This window comes from Equus quagga, chromosome 16 (genome assembly GCF_021613505.1).
Source record: "Equus quagga isolate Etosha38 chromosome 16, UCLA_HA_Equagga_1.0, whole genome shotgun sequence".
Taxonomy (NCBI): domain Eukaryota; kingdom Metazoa; phylum Chordata; class Mammalia; order Perissodactyla; family Equidae; genus Equus; species Equus quagga.
In genome coordinates, this window is record NC_060282.1 from 33,411,383 (window position 1) to 33,431,275 (window position 19,893).

At 37.2% G+C, this 19,893-nt stretch overlaps 1 protein-coding gene across 2 annotated transcripts in view; it reads right to left on the bottom strand.

Moving 5' to 3' along the window:
* ZFPM2 (zinc finger protein, FOG family member 2) overlaps positions 1 to 19,893 on the bottom strand; it is a 437,784-nt gene that overhangs the window by 374,434 nt on the left and 43,457 nt on the right. The window lies entirely within an intron of this gene.

Below are 19,893 nucleotides of genomic sequence, written 5' to 3' on the forward strand. Positions count from 1 at the left end.
GTGGGTATTGATTTGTATTCTTTATAATAATGCTATAATCATAAGTATAGTGCTTTCCTGAGTTCTGTGAATTGTACTAGTGAATTATCATCAACCCGAGTGGCTTGTGGGAACCCCCAAATTTGCAGCCAGTTGATTCAAAGTGCAGATAGCCTGAGGACCCTCGAATTTGAAGTTGGCACCTGAAGCAAGGGCAATCTTGTTGCCCTCAACCTGTGAAGTCTACACTCACTCCAGTTAGCATAAGAACTTTACTGCAGTGTTGTAGGTTGCCAGGTAAAATCCAGAATACCAGTTAAATATGAATTTCAGGTAAATAACAAATTTTTACAATATAAATATGGCCAAAAATTGTATGGGACATACTTATACCAAAAATTCAAAAGTTCATATTCAATTAAGCAGCCTGGTTTTGTTGTTTTTCTAAATCTGACAACCCTACACCCTAAGCCAGGCTCTCAATACTCCTTGCTCAGTGGTCTCATAACTTCCCTTCCTTTTTCTCAACTCTATCTTTTTTCTAATCTCCGCTAAATAGATTATTAGAATAATAGATTAGAATAGATCATTCTTCTTAAACACAGTATTGATCATGTATTGCCTTGTTCAGAACTCTAAGTGGTTTCTTATTACCTATATAACTCCGTATAGATTTGCTACCCTGAAATTGAAAATCATTTACAGGCACCATAGGCTTTGGAAATTAGTCAAAAGTGAGTTCAAATCCTACCTGCACCATATACGAGTTGGGTAAAATTGGAAAACTAATTCTATCTCTCTTGTTCTTAATCTCATCATTGTAATAAGAGAACAGCAATATATCAAATGTTATTTTGAAGAGAGAAAGAAACTGCATCTACGCTTAATTGATCAATGACTAATGACCTTTTAGTAGTCACATATCATGAACCCAACCTAGTATTTTCTGAATATTAACCTTTATTGAAAGTCTTGGCTTTTCTGACACACTATTCTCCATAGTTTTCCTCTTTGTCCACTTTTCCCCTTTCTATTAGGCTTCCATGAAGTTCTGTCCTTGGCCTCTTCTCATTCTATGTCCTTTCCCTCGGAATCTTGCTTCCAAAACTTTAAATATTGTTAAACTCCTGCTATTTGCTCATAAATTTTAACATGAAACTCAAGCCCCAGATTCCTTCGTCCACCTGCTTTCTAGGCACATCTGAGTGACTGTCTGATGGTCACCGTAGGTCTTCCCCAATCCTCTGCTCTCCCCACATTGCCTGTTTCTTTAAACAACATCTCTTCTGTTAAGCAGGCCAGCCACAAGGGTCAGAATGGCTGATTCTTCCCTCCCCCCATGCCCACATCCATACCTGTCACCAAATTCTGTAATTCTGTCTTCTAAATTAGCTCTTTCCTCTGCATGCGCACTGTCTCTTCTTTTGTTAGGACTCTCAACATCTCTCCCCTACATTACCGCTAGGGTGTATCAGTCAGGGTCTAACTGGGAAGCGGAAACAACTCTGAGTACTTAAAGTAGAGGGAATTTATTCTTTTTTTTTTTTTTTTTTTGAGGAAGAGTAGCCCTGAGCTAACTACTGCCAGCCCTCCTCTTCCTGCTGAGGAAGCCTGGCCCTGAGCTAACATCGTGCCCATCTTCCTCTATTTTATATGTGGGACGCCTACCACAGCATGGCGTGCCAAGCAGTGCCACGTCCGCACCCAGGATCCGAACCGGCGAACCCCTGGCAGCCGAGAAGCAGAACGTGAGAACTTAACGGCTGCACCACAGCGCAGGCCCCAAGGGAATTTATTCTAAGAAATTAAGCATATAGCTGATGGAAGTGGACAACAAAGCAATCTAGATATTAGTAACAGCAAGAAGCCATGACCTTCCCTGAGCTAGAGAGATAAAGACAGGAAAAGGAGTCAGCTGGAAGAAGCTGGAACTATAGTATGCTAGTCAGGCTGAAGTCAGAGATGAGAAACAGTCCCTAATGGAGATATTTCACCTCCCCTTTCCCTCTAACAACTGTTCTCCTTCCTACACACTCACTCTCTTTCAAAACATGTTCTGCATTGCTGTCTTTCTAAAATGCAAATCTGATCATGTTTATCCCAATGCTGAAAACTCTCCACTGGTTTTCTGCTCCCTGCAGGCAGTCAGAACTTATCCCCTTTTCAACTGCTATTCTGGGCCATGCCCATCACTTCCTAGAAAGCTTTAGTTCCCTTACACATTCTATTCCCCAACCTGGAATTCTCCCACTGCCCCCCCACCCCCATCCCACATGCTAACACGAGCAAATACCTTCTCATCTTTCAAGACCTCTATTACCAATCATCTCTGTAATGCCATCGTCCACGTTACGTTTCCCTCTCTCTTCCCCTCTCTCTCCCTCCCACCCTCCCTCTCTCTCTATTTCTCTCACTCCCTTTCCTTCTCTCCCTTCCTTCTTCTTTTGCCTCTTTTTTTCTCACTGACTGAATCAGTTGTTCTCAATGATATTCTATGAAACTCTATGTTGGTAATGATTTCACAGTATTGCAACTGTATGTGTGTGTGGGTCTGCATATTTTGGCATGCCATATTCAGTTACATGTCTATCTACATTACCAGATTGTAACCTTCTTGAGGGCAGGGTGTTTATCACATATCCTATCTTTCATCAGCTCAATAGTTTATTGAAAGATGTTCTGAATTAATTTGATGCATTCAAATACATTTATGTGTTCATATTTTTCTAAGGCTGGACAAGTAAAAGCTTAACAAATATTTTATAAGAACATCTCATTGCATAAAAAAAAATTCTTGAAAGAGAAAATGTATTTCCTACATTAGTTTTCTCATGGAGAATGCAAGTTCTCTTCCTTCTGTGACGGTCTTTAAATCACAGTTTGAGTGGAGTTACTAACTTGACCTGTGCCAACGGACTTAAGATTCCTCTTGCCCTGTAATTCTAATGCTGAAAAGAACATGTGGAAATTCAAATAAAAATTTACACTTTAGCCTTGTGAAAGGTAAAAGAGTATGATACATACGAATTATGGAAAATGTAATCTCTATTTTTTTTAATTGCTTTTTCGTTGCCCTTCATAAGTTACATTAAGAATAACCTATTGGGCTTACCAAAATTCAGAAGACTCACTTTCTAATTCTCTAGCTCTCTTGTCCCACTTATTGGCCATTAGCACCTATCAAAGACAATAAACATTTGTCTACCTTTATTTAATGTTCACAATAACTATACGAATAGGTACTATTTTAGCCCTCTTTTACAGATGAGGAAGCTGAGGCACAGAGAAGTTAAGGGACTTGGCCAAGGTCACTTGCCTGTGGATAGCAAAACGTGGATATGAACCAGTTCTGATACCAGGGCCCATATACTTAGCCATTACACCACTCTTCCTCATGTGCCAATGTTTCTTTTCACCACAGCCTTTGGGCTCAAGAATGGATATTAGGGAGTAGAAAGCACACCATGCCCTTCAAACCTTATCCTTTCTGTCCTCTTTGGATGAAATGTGCCAATAAAGAAGGGCATTTCTGCTATACAGTAATGATTGGGGTCCTTCTGCTGACCAAGGAAGATCGAAGTGTGATGTAGTTTGAATGCAAAGAAAAATAATATTTGCATGTATTTACAACCTGCCTTTCTCAAAAAGGATTTAAGGTGTTTCACTAAGATATGTACGTTACCAGCAGATAAAGTAAATTAAAATAGGTAAAAAGCAAAGCAAAGGGAAAGTTGGGATAGAACAGTACAATGAGTGCACACAGCATAGGTCATGAATTTATAGACTTACCAATAGCAAGTTTGACGTTTGGCTCTAAGCTACATGGCAGCCAGTGAAAACAGAGAAAAGAGATTATATAGTTGATTTTTCTAGGAAATACAGAGTAGGTACTTGCTCAGGAGAAGCCTAGATATTTCCAGTACTAAGAGTAGAGAGAAATTACTTGCACAGTCTTCCAGAGAGAACACTGTGTAATATAGAAACAGCATCCTCAGGGCTGTTACAGAGCCCAGACCACACAGAGAAACGAATGCTAGATATTGCTTCTCAAAAAATCCCTCCAAAATAAGCATAATGCGTATGAAACACATGACACAGTCTGGCCAGAAATATTACATATTCTTTTACACCTCTCTGAGAAGTGGTTTGGCATAGTATGATGCAGACTGCTTGGATGTGAATCCTGCCTTTGTCACTTGTTAGTTGTGTGACACTGGGCAAAACCCTAAACCTCTCTGAGCTTCAGATTTGTCACTGATAAAATGGAGACAATAATAACTACCTCTTATGGTTGCAGGAGTCTCTAACTAGCCACTATAGGTAAAGTGTTTAGAACAGTGTTTAGCACACAGTAAGCACTACTTAAGTTTTTGCTATTACATTTATTATTCAATAACTGAATTTATTTTTCAAATCCCAACCTCCCAAGTGATAGAAACTTAAAGTTAATCAATTCAAGGCTCCATTAAAATCCCAGGGTAATATTAGTGCCCAGGCATTGGACAGGCATAGGAGGAGTGAGGAGAAGGCATCTTGTTCTTAGTGTCCGCTATCCATGCTAGCATCCCTTTCGATTTCCTCTTTCTTCTGATTCAAAGTTCTTGGTCCAAACAGGTGAGTGCTTCCAACTACTTGCACTGCATCAGGTATATGGAGATCATATGCTTCTCTCCTGTGATGGAGTCAGAAAACAATGAGGCTGCCTTAGGCTCATCCATCTTGGTCTTGCTGATTTCCCAGGCCCCAGCTGGGAAAATGAAGACAGGCCTCGTCTGGTATCCTATTAAGCAACCTTGTGGGGACTCTATGGAAAATCCACCTCCTGGAATTGAATGACAGAAGGGAGAGAGATGATTCACTCTCTTCTTAGAGATTGTCATTTAGTCACCCATCACTTCTCCTCCATCTGGAGAATCCCCATTTTATCTTGAAGGGGCAAAGTTGAAGGAGGTTTGCATGGATCCCATATCTCCTTCACAAAGTCATCTGTGCTGCAGTCTCAACTTTTGTAATTCAAAAGACAAGAAGTGGCATCTTTGCTCTCTGTCTTTCTGATGTGTGAATCCACCCCTTGCAACAAAGAATGGGGGAGGGGGGTGGTCACAGAAAGATGGGCGTGGGGTCAAGAGGTTCACAGTATTGTGAATAGAGGGATAAGTGAAAGCTGTTTAACATTTCCCAATATTTCCTACCACACAAAATTATAGCATCTTTCCTAAGCTGACTTCAGTTAACACAATTCTAGAGTTGTTCAGTGTGTGAGGTCCATAGCTGAAGCTTCCTTTCCTTCACATCAACCCCTTGGCAGATTTTAAAGAAGAGAGAAGAATGGGAAAACTGAAGAAAAAAGCAATATATTAACTACACAGTTTTTAACAATTAGATAATCTATTGGTACTGGTACTTAGCTTTTTCAAAATCCTGAGTAGTAGGAACAACTCCCGGTGCTGGCTGATTCGTCAGGAGCTCCAAATCGGTCTATTGCAATTTTCAATTCAAGCTATTTTTTAAACTGTAAACAAGGCTAAAATAGCATTGCAGCGATTTATATGAATAATAGTCAATTTTCATACAAGACTGAGACTAAGACTGAGATCTCCTAGGTATCTCTTTTGTGTCACATGCTCTATGCTGATAAACTTAGAACAGAGAACTATGCAATTATCTGGAAGGGGCCTCAAAGATCCAGTTGTTCAGCACTTTTATTTTAGATACAAGACAACTATGAGTGAAGGATTATTTGAGATCACATTTTTCCCTTTTATATAAAAACATTAAAATATAAGAACAAAAAATATCGCACTAAGTCAGATATATTTGTCCTTCTGCCTAGAATTCTGCTGCTTGACAGTCATAATGACCCATTTCATTCTGTAATTCTGTACGGTTTCTACAAGTTTATTAAAAGGCTTCCAAAGTAAAATCAACAAGCACCCCATGAATTTGTAAATGCCTCACAGATAAGCATTGATGCCTGTTTCTGTATCCCACATTGCCTAGTAAAATACCTTGCAGAAAGCATATGTTAAAGTGATTGTTAATCATGATGTGGAGCATGGCAATACTGATGATCACATTACCTGAATTCCCTTCCCATTTTCTTCATCTCTTAGACTCCTGTCTGTTCTTTAAGGCTCAGTCCAAGCTCAAGCCTAGGTCAGGATGTCTTTCCTGACTACGCTAGCCTACCCTCATTTCTCTCTTTCCTAACCACCTATTTTCCTTCTCATCAAATACATATCCATTTAAATATCCATTTCTTCCTAATTATTTACCGTGCTTAGTATAATTTCCACACCAACTGTGAGATTCCCCAAAGTCATTTGCTCTTTTCTACATCTTTTGTCTTCCACTCACCATCATCATCGTCAAAGCTCATCTAAGATAAGACATAAATATTGCCCATCAATACTCCCTTTGTACACTCTTCAAAGTACCCTGCTTATTACCAAACTTTCTCAAGTTTTAAGGGAAGTATCCATTTCCAGAGTTCTAAGTTTTGTTAAACAAGCAATGTCAAGCTTTCCTCTATACTGCATGGGTGAAATCATGTGTGTTCTCAGATACCACCTTTTGTATAAAATCACAAATCACAAATATTTTAAGCCTTCCTCCAAATTCGGAAGCTGTCCTTTTATTGCCCTGTACCATGATATTTACCTGGACCGTATATATCACTGTGTTTTAAAGGTTAAAATAACATTTTCTATAATACTTTTCCTGATGAAGGTAAACTTTATAACATGAGAATAAAAAAATAATATTGACAAAAGTGTTTACTAAGAAACTATTTTCCAATAACCTATATGGAAAATACAATAAAACACTGTATTAGATATATAGGATCAACTGTGTTTTGCAACCTTAACATAAACATTTTTCATTCCCTTTCAGATTATCTAATTATTATCTGATAATTAAAAAAAAATTTAAGTGCTCTCTAAAGTGCATTATACACAGAGAGAGATGGTATAGGGAAATTACCCTACTAACCAGAGAAAAAGAACAAAAAGGATAATGTTGCTAACTATGTAAAATAGGAGGAGTAACAGATGCATCATTAAGCCTGTACTTATTAAAAATATAATCTTACAAAAATTCCAAGAGTCCCCAAATACCTTGTCTTATGAAAGGTCATGAGCAGCTGTTTCAGACAAATAAGTTTTGAATCTTGAATATACTCTTTGCAGTGATTCTTTCAGTGGTGGGTTTTTGGTCCCCTAGATTGATATGTTTTAATTTAGGGCAAACCCCTTAACAGAAAAGCTGACAACAGAAAGAGTGTTTGGAACTTCAACTCACGGGTTACATCATGTTGGTGGTTTAGTATTTCAAAAAAAGTCTATGGAAATATACCATGGGACAGTGATACGGGTTGATCATATAAACTACAACTATGCATACATTTAAAGCTACAGTTTTCTCTAACTCAAACGTTCACTGCCTTCGAAAGACTTTGTTTGGGAAAAATATTGACATATATGTAAAATGCAAACACAACATTTAAATGTTCACACATTCCATAGTCTTTAGGCTCTTAGTACTGTCAAATGATCTCCAGTCAAAGACCATCTGGAACACACCTGTTGTGGAACAAATGTGGGTTTATGATTCATTGCAACAAGGGAACTGTGGGGTGTCTCAGCAAGTGTGTGTTAGAAATAACTTATAGAATTTGGATTTACGTTAGGTGATTTGGGGGAAAGTTAAAAAAAAATAGGACTTCGTTCTAGATCGGAAGCTGTCAGGAAGCAGGAGTCATTCTATGATTGGGTATCTTTAAAATTCTTATCTAGGAGTTGTAAGAAGAGTGAAATTAGAGTGAGATTAAAGCTGTGATTGGTTTTAAAAAAAGCAACAGATGGGGAATATTTTGGTCATTCTCTGATCTTCAAAATATTCATGTCTTTGCCTGAATTCAGGAATGAGAATGGAGTGGTCTTGTTTTTGTCTAGTCTGTCATGATCACAGAAGGTCCTTGCCTAATGCTGATGGTCTGTGAAATGTTATGTTCAACAGGAGAAAGTCACGGCCTCACTGTGCATACCACCCCAGCTCCGTGCTATCAGTGACTGCTTTTCTCTTCCTCAACACTCAAAGAATGAGCATAAAGTGGGTGGGGTCATCATTTTCACAGATTAAAAGATAGTTACAAAGAGGAACTCAACTCCACTTTTTACCTTGTAGGTTATAAACTGGGTCTTGTATATTTTTGGCATCACTCCGTGTTAGAAGTACAGCGAATATTCAATAATTGCTTCAGCTAACTCCCTTCTTCCTTCAACAAATCATTAACGGTTCTCAACTACAGAAGATCTCTGCCAAAATCTGTAAGTGGAGGACCAAAGATGCAATCTCAGTGTTACAAAGCTAATGAGATAAGAATGAGGCCCAGGTGGGGAACGAAAGCTATGCTACATTTACATTATGTCTGAATTCCTATATAATGGAGCACTTTGTAAGCAGTGTTTCCTGTATGTGCAGCACTGCTGGGCCCTAGGAATACAATGTGAATAAGATCACGTCTCTGTCCTCATTGAGCTTGCTGCTCTGTGACGGAGTTATAGTTTTATTTTCTCATTCTTCATCTTACACAGTGAAATAAAATTACATCACTGTATCAAGCAGTCTAAAGAGAAAATTAACAGCGGCCTATGCCATGTGTTTATAGCCAGTTTTGGTCCTTATTACAATCAATATAAATTTTTAATTAAATTTGGCCATTGGTTTGCTGGTTCACTGGGAAGTTTTAAATATTTCCTTTAAAGTCCACAGGCATCTCACATAAACTCGAGACTTCAGGGACTCTAATTGCATTCCCCATAATGAAGAAGGGTTTTCTTTTATATGCTGACAGTGTAAATTTGATTTATTTTATAATTTGATGTACATATACAGATATATAGATGTAAAATTAAGTTTTATAAATCAGGATGGAATAATAACCTGCGATTAAATTACACCACTAAATAAAGACTGTCCAAATGTGGAAATTAAAATGTTTTAAAAATATTAATATGAATAAAAGTTTTTTGAAATTTTAACTGTTTACATTCAATTTAAAAAACACAAAGTAGTCCCAGAGCGTTATTTTTGCAAAAAAATATATAATTACTCACCAAATAGCTGCAATACATTAATATCTATCTACCTATCTACTTATCTCAATCTATCTTAATAAACGTAAGCCTCTTAAATAAAATTTCTTAAAATTCCTTAATTTTAAACCAACTAGAAGAGTATCATGTTTCAGAAATACATTTTCTTCCTCTTTATTTCATTCATTAATAGTTATAGAGACTACTATCCTTCCCAAACCTGAAAACACATATATTAAATAAAACCTCCCCGATAGTTTTTGTTTCTATAACGATGAAGCGTTTATAGTTTCATTATTTAAAAAAAATACGTATACTCACATAATTTAGTCTTGTCTGCTACGTATTCATTCACTCACAAAGTAAATATTGACTGAGTGTCTTCCAACTATTTGTAAGAAATTATGTGAAACAGGGTAATTAAAAGAAAACAAAACACAGTGTCTCCTCTTAAGGAGTTTGCTATCTAGGAGAAGAGATTAAGACATGTACATAAATATTAAAAGAAAGTAGTAAACAGCAGTTATCACTAAAGATAGGGACAAAATCTGAGAATTCAGACTGAAGAGAGATGGCTCCAGGCTGGAAATATGGGAGTTCTCACAAAAAAACAACATATCTTAACAATGTGTTAAGGTATAGGATTACGGATAGAAACTCGGGACATCTACTTTGTTCCCTGGGGATCCATGTCTCCTGAATTCTCATTTGACCCAAGTTCTTCTTCATTTTCATTATCATTGAGTTTCCACTGACCTAGGCTTGGGCAGCACATGTTTCAATTTTGTTTTTTACATCCATCCCAGCAGTTATGCTTCCCCAGGTTCCCACAATTGCAAATTTGTAAGCATACCTTTTATGCACTCATCCAAGGGTCACAAAGGGACATTAAACAGTCTTCAGGGTGTTCAAACTTCAAGAAGATCAAACTGTGGTTAAGACGGGGTATGCATAAGCTAAAGTACATCTAAGAATTTATGTTAAAGCTATCTAGATATCTATCCATCCATTTATTCATTTTTCTATTCAACAAATGTCTCTAAAGTACCTATTATGTATCAGGTACTCTTTTAGGACTGAAAATGTCCCCTCTCTCCACGGGTTTATACTCTAGTAGGAGGTGAAAATGAGCAGAGAAAATAAATACAGCAACAAATAAATAAACTATTTAAACAAACAAATGAAATTATAGTTATAAACAATAATGTTATAAGTCCTATGGAGATAACCAAAATAGGGCAATAGGCTATCATGACAGGGTGTTTATCTTATTTGGGAAGTTAGGGAAGCTCTCTTTGAAGGGGTGACACTTCAGATGGGATCTAAATGACAAGAAGGAACAACAATACAATGATCGAGGGGAAGAGTGATCAAGGCAGAGAGAACAGCCCTACCATGGGAATGAACGTGGCATGTTGGAGAAACAGCAGCACAGCTGGAGTGCAGAGATGAGGGACAGTGGTGCAAGATGAGAGCAGAGGGTAAACAGGAGGTTCCAAAACCAGGGCAAAGAATATAGTTTTATTCTTATCGGTAAGTTTTGAACAGGGGAGTGACATGATATACATTATGTTTTAAAGGAATACTCTGGCTCCTGTATACAGAATGGATTTTAAGGGAGTAAGAGTGAAATTCAGAGACACCACAGTAGGCAGGAATAATCCAGGCAAGAGAGGACGATGACCTGGGCTAAGATAGAGAGAAATGGATGGATTCAGAAGATACTTTAGAGGTTTTGTTGACAAGACTTACTAAGGATTGGATGTGAGAGGATGAGAGAAAGAAAACAATAAATACCAACTCAGCTTTCTTAACTTAAACCAACTGGATGGGGCCGGCCCAGTGGCGCAGTGGTTAAGCGTGCACGTTCCACTTCAGTGGCCCAGGGTTTGCCAATTCAGATCCCGGGTGTGGACATGGCACCACTCGGCAAGCCATGCTGTGGCAGGCGTCCCACATATAAAGTAGAGGAAGTTGGGCATGGATGTTAACTCAGGGCCAGTCTTCCTCAGCAAAAAGAGGAGGATTGGCAGCAGATGTTAGATCAGGGCTAATCTTCCTCAAAAAAAACCCAAAAAACAAAAAAACAACTGGATGTGTGCTGATGAAATTCAGCAGATGGAACATTTGGGTAGGAATACATTTGGGTGGCAAATGATAAAGGGCTGTTCTTAGGACACATTAAATTTGAGATGCCTATTAGATATCCATGAGATTCTTTTAAGTAGAATAGAAATATGAGTTTGAAGTTCCAGGGAGAAATCAGACATGAAAGTCAAGACTTGAGAGCCTTTCATGTACAGACAGGATTTAAAGCTATAAGACTAAAAGGTCCTTACCTGGAGAGAGAGTATAGCCTTACAAGAGAAGTGGGTACATGAGAGAGTCTTCAAGAACTCCAATGCTTAGATATTGAGCAGAGAAGAAATTAGTCAAGGAAACCGAGAAAAAGCAGCCAAATAGCATGAAAACAAGGAAAGTGTGATGTTACCAAAGTCAAGAGAAGAAAGCGCTTCAAGAAGGAGGGAGTACAACGTTGTTGAATGATACTAACAGTTAAGAAAAGTGAAGATCAGATTGGACTAATGGAAGTTACCGGTAACCATAATAATTTCAATGCTGGGGAAAGGGATCCTAATTGAGATGGAGTTGAGTAGCGAACAGCAGATGAAAGAATGGGAACAAGACTTGAGACAATAATTTCAAGACCTTCTGCCATTAACAGGGCATAGAGAAGTGGAGTGGTTTATGGTATCAAGGGAAAACTTTGTGACTGATGATGACAAAACATATTTTTATTCATATAGGAGAGATCTTGTATTTACAGAGAAATGCTACAGAGGAAAGAACAGATAAACTACAGGAGCAAAGTCTTGGACAAGATAGAGTAGACTCCAGAGAGGACAGAATGGTTGAAAACCCAAAAGTTATCTCGGCCTATGATTATGGGCCAATTTTCTTCAGGTTTGTACTTTTGTGCACATTAAAGAAACTAATAAATGATATAATAAAAAATGCTTAAGGCCATCATAGCTAATCTGCATACCAAGGCCTCATCTGCCTCTTTACAAACTCCTGTCTTCACTACACTACCAGACAAGTGGCAAGGGGCTCTAATCTGCTTCGTTACACAGTCATGCGCCGCATAATGATGTTCCAGTCAACCACGGACCACATATACAAGGGTGGTCTTATAAGATTAGTACCATACAGACTAGGTGTGTAGTAGGCTATACCATCTAGTTTTGTGTAGGTACATTCTATGACATTGGCAGAACAACAAAATAGCCTAACGAGGCATTCCTCATAAAGTATCCCTGTCACTAAGCAACACATGACAGTTCCAGGACACTGATGCTTCCATATTTACCAGTGGATAGAATCACCGGCTATACGCAGGTCATATGGAGAGGTGTGATTCTCTCCTTGACTTCTTCCTTCTTTGCCACTGCACTGGTAAGAGACCAGAGGCTTTACCCACATTAGTCCCCCACCTCCCTCTACCATTCCCCTCCCCTTTCCTATCTTTTCCTTTTCCCAGGAAAATCTTTCCTGCAGGTGAGACACTCCTGGCAACTCTTTTCTCCCTTTGACTCTCTTCTCCTCCCTCTCTCCTACACTCACCCTATAGAGTAGTTGGTAATCCCAGGGCTTTTTCCACCCATGGAGGCCCCTGTTACATTTCTCTCTAGCAGATGCTTTTCCATTCTGAAGTGTGATAAATCCCAAAATTCAGATTTGGGTTTAGGAGGTAAAAGGTCAATTTTTCCTATCCAGGTTGCCATAGACTGGGGAAAAATGCAAGGATTTTAGGTCCCTTGGATAAATATCAAATAATAAAGACAAAATATTATCTCCAAACTCCTTGCCCAAGATACTAGCAAAGACATCATGGGATACTTTATTAGAATACTTAATCGAAATCAAGTTATGCTACATACAGCAGGAGCAAAATCAGAAAGGATTGATAGCCTGGGTTCTGGCAGAGAAGTCCCTGGGTAGCAGAATAGAGACAGAGCCCTCATTCTACCTGTGGAAGCTAGAAGATCTGAACCAAAGAAGATGTTGTCTTTACTCTTGTAAACTTGAACTATTCTATGAAGAATAATACTGGCAAATCCAGGATGTTATCTTGGAATCTGATTCAGTCCTTAACTAGTTATCACTCTGGGTGCATTCCACATCAAGCCACTGCTTCCTGGACCACTAAGCTACTGTGTTCCCATGCCTGTTCATTTGACCAAAACTTTTTGTTGTTCTCTCGACGACATCATCAACTTTTTCATCTAAAAAACAAATCCTAGTTTAAAACTTATATTTAACCAACTTGATAAAATTTCCCTGAAGTTGCTTAAAATCATTGATAACCATCTCTGGATCCCAGAGGACTTTATCTGGCAAGTAGTTCGCCTTTTATGAATAATTTTAAAAATAAATCACATTATGCCATTTTCTTTATTAGAAAGTGTTACCTAAGACTAGTCTATTGTGTGTGATTTCTTGAGAGCTGGGACCATGTCCTATTCCTGTCTGGTTATCTCTGGACTATACACATACAAAACTGCTATTTATTATGTAATTGAAAGAGACTGTATAAATCATACAAACTGAAAACCCCAAAAGAGGAAGAGAATTGACACTCATACTTAAAACTTTGAGTTCTATTTATATATTAAAGTTTGCCATCCCTAGCATTTGAACATCCTTATTTTTTTTTTAACATGATCTCTAGTTCATTTCTTCTTTTATCACAGCTTTCTGCTCTCCCAGCCCAGGTGTTGGCTACTTCAGTGATTAGATCAAAGATGACCTTTTTGTGTGAAGACAGAGGTACAGAAAATGCTTATTAAAGTCTCTGCCTTTTGTATGTCATCAGTTAAGAGCTTTCCTTTCCCATCTGATAAAGGAACAATGTTTTCCTTTATCATTTTCTTAGGTTTAATGTATTTAAAAGAAAAACCATATATAGTTTTCATTTTTATTTATTTTTCCTTTATCTCATTTCTTTTGTTTTGTTTTGTTGTTAATTATTGCTTTTCTCTGACTTGAACCTGCAATTAGGCACTAACTCCTCTGCAATTTTTTGTCAAATAATCTATCTTCCATTTTTGAAGCATTCTTTATTTCTATTTTTAAAGCACTGTATTTATCCATGTGAGATTTCTTTTCCTTTGCCTACCCAGTATGTAGTAATACTTATGATGCCAGCAGAAGTCATTGCCCTGTGAAATCCAGACTACCCTTGATCATCTCCTCTTTAAGAGACGGCTTAAGATTGAAGGGCAAAAATGTCTTGGTATTTAAATGAAGGTTTAGGAACAGAGAGAAAAGAAAAGAAAATTGAAGAATGGTAATAGTAAATGGACTTAGAATGCAAGATCAGCCAAAAATTGCTCAAAATGATTTCTAGGGGGACCTAGAGAAAGAATGTGAAAATATGAATGAGGATTCAACGAACGGTTGGCTAAATTGAGGAAGTAAAAACCAAAATACGGATTGCTTTGACCCTTTGCAGATCCTTTGCTTTCATCTTAAGAAACAAGCAAAAGATCCACAAGGATTATATACTAAGAATAGAAGATTAAGGCAATTTGCCAACAAGAGGTCTTCTGGCCAGCAAGAATGGGAATGGACTTCTTGTTTCCGAAAGGCTTAAACATAAGGAATGTGAGATCTAAAACCATGTTGGTCAGAGTACTACTCAGTGGCCTTATGGATATAAAGTGGGAGATGATCTATGGATTTTGAGTATTATTCATACTTGGAACATTTTCCTTCACATTTTCTGAAGTCTCCTCTTTATTGGCACAACATTTTAATTACACTCTATTCTGTTCATTACCATCAACCTTTCCCTTCTTCCAATTACACTTCCTAATATGTCACACTCCTAAAGGATAAAATTTAGAAGAGCTTTCTTTTCCTACTTAATTTCTCTTCTTTCTACATCATAATATTATCTCTAATACAGTTCAAGAACATGTTTGGTAATTCGCAAAGTTCAGTGCCTTCAAGAAAATGACTGAGCAGAGTTTTCCATCACTATCAGGAATAAACTAAAACGGACATGTTTAAATTATCCTGAGAACACTATAGTAAATACTGTATTTCAGTGTCTCCATCACAGGTATTCTGACCTTTGGATACTTTTGCATATCTGACTTCTATCTACCTAGAAAGCTCACTACACATTTATTATTACGATTATTATCACTACTACTACTAGCACTATTATTTTTACTTGTTAGGAGCATTTTTTTTTGGTACATTTTAAAACTTCAAAAAGTTACAACAGTAACATAAATACACATATATACTTCACCCAAAATTACAAAAATTGCTAACATTTTTTGCCAAATTTACTTTATCTCTTTCTACAATAAAGATAATAATAATGATAATATTACTATTATCATTTTGCTGAACCATTTGAAAGTAAGTTGCAAGCATTATCACCCTTTATCCTTGTAGCATCTAAAAACAAGAACATTCTCTTATGCAGCCATAGTACATTTCACTAATTAGGGATAATTAATGTTGATAGACACAACTATGTAATGTATATTCCACATTCAAATTTTGCCAATTATCCTAATAATGTCCTTTATAGCAATTTTTTTCTCCAGTTAACAATCTAATCCAGTATCATATTCTATTCTTGTATAAGACAAGATCACCTTTCCTTCTCTCATAGTTTAGCAAATAATCTATATTTTAATTTCATACCTCTAGCCATAACCCAATAATGTAATATTTCTGTTCACTTACAAATTTCCTGAATTTGAATCCGTATAAGTATTTGAGGAGTCTATATCTTGGTCTGTTTTCCTTCATGAGCTTCTGATCGCTGTAAAGAATCTACACCCTTAGAAGACCTCTGTAACCCATATAACTTTGGTCTGGTTTCCTTCCCCTAAGGTTTACAAACTCTTCCTAAAATCCCTTTATGTTATTGGATGTGGGCAGTGTAATTATCCTCATCCTCCATTACCACTAGAAAAGTACATTGCAACCCAGGAAAGCCAAGTATGCAGGTCTACATCATTTAGCCATCTAGATGTCCATTATCAGAATGTACCAATCCTTGAAAACTTCAGCTCTTTGAACTTACGTGACAAAGAGAATACTACTCAATTGCCTATCTCCTTCTCCTTGCCATAAGTCTTGTTTGACTGGCTCAGTATATATCTTAGCAATATCATCATGTGTGGATATGGGCTCACACAAACACACAGAAAAACACTATTAAATACAGGTGCAACATTTCTGGGGGCTTCAGGAAGCTCTATGTGAAACCTTGAATTCCCATGCTTCATGACTTGCAAAATACATACCAAGGCACTATGGCTAATTAGCATCACACTGTCAGTAGTACCCAATATATTAAAGGCCCATCTAGTATAGAATTATGGCATTCTCAAGATGCATCAGGACAATTGTTGTGTGTATACGCATAATGCAATGTAGAGCTTCAGTTTTGGAGTTAGACAACTTCGGTTCAAATGCCAGATGTGTACTTTACCAGCTATGTGACCTTCAGCAAATCATTTCATCTTTCCCTGTCTTAGTTTCCTTGTCTATGAAATAGAGATCATACTCTACAGGTTAAAACAATTTACATAAAAACATTGCAACATGACTGGCACAGAGCAAGTCCTCAGTGTTAATGTCAAAACAGTGGGTGTGGTGGACTTGCTCCTGGCCTAGTTTTATTAATTCCACAACCAGCGTCTGCTGAAGACCCTCCTGCTATAATAGCCCCTTTCTTTCTTAGAGCTATGCTGTACACAGTATAATGTAAATCACTAAGATGGAGTCCTTGCCTCCTTGGACATAATATCCAAAACATCATGCATATAGGTCATGTAGCCCAACCTCCCATTCAATGCTTTTCCCTTTACCATATCTCTGAAGGATGATTAACTAAACACCACTTGAACTCTTGCAAGATGGAAATTCATTGTCAAACTTTAGAAAAGTAAGCATTATTAGAAAATTCATCCTTATTCTGAACTATACTTACCTCCCTATAAAAATGTCTATCAACTAGAAAGAAAAACAACTAATACTTATTAAGTACTTATGTATCCTGGAATTTACATGCATTATCTCGTTATCCTCTCATGATGCTGTGCAACATCACAAAACAAGTTCTATTATTCTCCCATTATGCTATCCCAGTTTTGGACTTGATTACTTTGCAGTGTTGTTTCAAAGAGTTGTTTTTCAGTGGGTTACTGGCACTTCATCTGAAAAGTAGACCAGGACCTTGAGCCACTACCTAGTCTTCCTCTCACGTGTTGCCATACATTTTAACATATTACTCAATTATTTCTCCAAATGTTTCAGCATAATTGATAGGCACCAGTAAAATTTCGAAAGGAAATATGTACTATTTACTATTGCAATCATAAACACATATACAATGCTATCATAAATGCATATTTATTATTTTAATGACTATTCACGCTTTTCAGTGAAATTTTCTAACATTATAATCTCGTGATATCACTCTCAGCATAGTCATTCACTGAGGAAGTTTAGACAAACCACATAGTACAGCTCCTTTTCGGAAAGAATATCTTAACTTACGTTACAAATTATCCATCCAAAGCACAGATCATAAACTTGACCCCTTTTTTAGTTTTTTATTATAACTGAAATAACTGATACTGATAGAACAAAGAGAAGATTCTTACATCCATAAAAATCACTTTGCTGCTACCAATATAACTGAATCCTACCTCTAATGGATTAGGTGGCCAGGCCAGCCTCATAATAACATCTAGTAACTAACTCTGTCCATACACTGGTGTTCAACGGCCAAAGGCCCCATTTAATTAAGAGGATGGATTTATATGTGCTAATAATTCAGGTTAAAGCTTTGAGACCATATTATTACTCAAGCAAAAGAAAAAAATCTTTTTTGGACTACGACTTTTTTCCTTACTAAATATATCTCCCATTTCTGTAAGATTACCTGATCAAAAGTATACTTATAATGTCAGATATGCTTTAAAGATATGAAAGCATAATATTATTTAGCACATGTTTATATAATTTACATCAGGATAATTGTCTTCAATTTTAAAACAGACTCTCTTAACAAAGAGGGATTATTAATCTCATGAAAATCTGATGTTGAGATAAATCTACTTATCAGACATAGACATGGAAAAACACAGCGGGTTTAACTTAGGAGCAAAGTTATCTAGAAATAACTTAATGGGCCCCATCATGTGTGGTTTTATATATTTTATTATTTGCTCTAGTCATAAATCATGACATGTACACCCTTGGCTAAAACATCTTCTGGGAATAAAGCTCCTTCATTACAAAGCTAATGTTGAAAAGTACTTTGTAAATCAAATGAAACAGAACCACTGGGATTCACAGCCACACACGTCAAAAAGTTCTCAGGTCAAAAGCACACATTGCCTCAAGGCAAACAAAGAGAAGAGAAGTGACTAGTCCTAGACAATGCTGAGATGTACTTCTGTCAAGTACTTAGCACACGCCGGGCACTTTGATGGGCTGTGCCAATACAGCAGTGCCCACACAGTTGTATTCAGCTCCCTCCCACTGTAGTGATCACTCTTCACTTTAGGTGCCCCTGGGGTCTCCCGTTCTCTTTATCTCTTTCTTTCCATATCCTATCAGAGCATAAGAAAATCTGACATCAGTCATTTACATCCTTGTGATTGACCTACTAAAGATACTTTAATTAGACATAATGAAATGAAACATGATATGTTCACCCAGCATTTGTATTCTAAGTTTTTCATCTCTGTTAACAGAATAAAAATAGAGGGCCCATCCAGCTGAAGCTAGATGAAGCCCATTCCCTGGAATTGTGGGTAATAAGTTACCTGCTGCCGATGTCTTCTTCCAGAATCCAGAGCTGTGGCCCAAGTTCCCTCAGCACACTTCCTTTCTCCAGAAATGCTTCCTTCCTGGCAAAGCACAAGTCAAGCCTCACTGCCACTTAATCTTGTTTCAACCAAACCTACTTTTCTCTCCCCGACCTTGAAAATTTAGGGAGAGTAGAGGTAAAAACTAGGAAAACGGAAAGAGGAGATATACATTCCACATTCTTCTAGATAGGGCAAAACACAGTCATTTTAATAATGGTAGTTGGGAGAAGAGGAATTGGAGAGGAAGAGAGTTGCCATATTTTTGATTGAGTATTCAGTTTCACAACAAAATAAGTCAGGAATACAATAAAGGAAAAAACCCGTGCTCCTCTCACTTGCTTAGTATAAATACCCAGTACTTGACGTCACACATCAACATTTCAATTTAACTTCTGAATGCCTATGACACCTACATTAGTCTAATTAGGCTCAAAGTGATAAGAATATATGAACCAGCAGGTAAAAATCACAGGGCCTTAGATTAATTTAGATGGCTTTAATAGTAAGTACTATAACCACAGCAATTACCTCGCATCTCCTTAAAATTCTCCTTATCGTATGTTTATCCAACTTTCCTTCCTTATAGAGACTTAATATAAATTATTCTCCTTATGCGATGTCTATCCAACTTATCTTCCAAGTAGAGATTTAATATCTCTTCATAATATCTCTTTAACAAAGCATTAACTGCATTTGTGGAAACTAAACAGTGATGTTAAAAGTTGTCTCTCCAGTGATTCCTCAATCAGTATCTAGAAATCTTTACTCCTAGATCTGTCACTGCCTAACAAGAAAACTACCCTATTTTAGAGACCGAAAGTCTTAGAGAGGTAATTCAATACTGCAGAGCATGCCTGCTGAGTGAATTATGTAAAGTGCCATAACTTCCACACACAATTAAA